This window comes from Silene latifolia, chromosome 1 (assembly GCF_048544455.1).
Source record: "Silene latifolia isolate original U9 population chromosome 1, ASM4854445v1, whole genome shotgun sequence".
NCBI lineage: Eukaryota > Viridiplantae > Streptophyta > Magnoliopsida > Caryophyllales > Caryophyllaceae > Silene > Silene latifolia.
Window position 1 is genome coordinate 196,340,528 of NC_133526.1, and position 1,889 is coordinate 196,342,416.

Consider the following 1,889-nt stretch of genomic DNA (forward strand, 5'->3'; position numbering starts at 1 on the left):
CCAAATGTCTTCCGTTGGTGCTCAAATTTTGCGTGGCCGCTTTATCTGACCCCATGAAATTTCTATGCGATTTCCGGAGAATTTTGTTCGGGACTTTAATCCCGAAAAACCGTGTATTATACACTTCAATTTCAGCCGTTCGGGAGGTCGTACCGGACCCAATTTCTTTTTCTCCTTGTTTTTCAATCACGCGTCCTACCTCATTTCAGGAGTTAACCTAATCGATTTCAGCGTCAAATAACGAGCTTTAACGCATTTTTTACGATAATCCGAGTTTCGGCGAATGCTGGTTTCTGGCACACCGGCACCCCCAAATTTCTTCCGTTGGTACTCAAATTTTGCGTGGCCGCTTTATCTGACCCCAGGAACTTTCTATGCGATTTCCGGAGAATTTTGTTTCGGGACTCCGGAATTCTGAAAAACCGTGTATTATACATTTCAATTTCAGCCGTTCGGGAGGTCGTACCGGACCCGGTTTCTTTTTCTCCCTGTTTTTCAATCACGCGTCCTACCTCATTTCAGGAGTTTACCTGTTCGATTTCAGCCTCAAATAACGAGCTTTAACGCATTTTTCACGATAATTCGAGTTTCTGCGAATGCTGGTTTCTGGCACACCGGCACCCCCAAATGTCTCTCGTTGGTGCTCAAATTTTGCGTGGCCGCTTTATCTGACCCCATGAACTTTTTATGCGATTTCCGGAGAATTTTGTTCCGGGACCCCGGAATCCCGAAAAACCGTGTATTATACACTTCAATTTCAGCCGTTCGGGAGGTCGTGCCAGACCCGATTTCTTTTTCTCCTTGTTTTTCAATTACGCGTCCTACCTCATTTCAACAGTTAACCTGTTCGATTTCAGCCTCAAATAACGACCATTAACGCATTTTTCACGATAATCCGAGTTTCGGCGAATGCTGGTTTTCGCACACCTAAGCACCCCAAATGTCTTCCGTTGGTGCTCAAATTTTGCGTGGCCGCTTTATCTCACCCCAGGAACTTTCTATGCGATTTCCGGAGAATTTTGTTCGGGACCCCGGAATCCCGAAAAATGCGTGTATTTATACACTTCAATTTCAGCCGTTCGGGAGGTAAACAGGACCGGTTTCTTTTTCTCCCTGTTTTTCAATCACGCGTCCTACCTCATTTCAGGAGTTAACCTGTTCGATTTCACCCTCAAATAACGAGCTTTAACGCATTTTTCACGATAATCCGAGTTTCGGTGAATCTTTGGTTTTCGCACACCGGCACCCCCAAATGCCTTCCGTTGGTGCTCAAATTTTGCGTGGCCGCTTTATCTGACCCCAGGAACTTTCTATGCGATTTCCGGAGAATTTTGTTTGAACCCTAATCGTAAAAAACGTGTATACACTTCAATTTCAAACTGTTCGGGAGGTCGCTAGGACCCGGTTTCTTTTTCTCCCTGTTTTTCAATCACGCGTCCTACCTCATTTCAGGAGTTAACCTGTTCGATTTCAGCCTCAAATAACGAGCTTTAACGCATTTTTCACGATTATCCGAGTTTCGGCGAATGCTTGTTTCGCACACCTGGCACCCCAAATGTCTTCCGTTGGTGTCTCAAATTTTGCGTGGCCGCTTTATCTCGACCCCAGGAACTTTCTATGCGATTTCCGGAGAATTTTGTTCGGGACCCCGGAATCCCGAAAACCGTGTATTATACACTTCAATTTCCGCCGTTCGGGAGGTCGATCGGACCCGGTTTCTTTTTCTCCTGTTTTTCAATCACGCGTCCTACGTCATTTCAGGAGCTAACCTGTTCGATTTCAGCCTCAAATAACGAGCTTTAACGCATTTTTCACGATAATCCGAGTTTCGGCGAATCTTTGATTCTCGCACACCGGCACCCCAAATGTCTTCCGTTGGTGCTCAAATT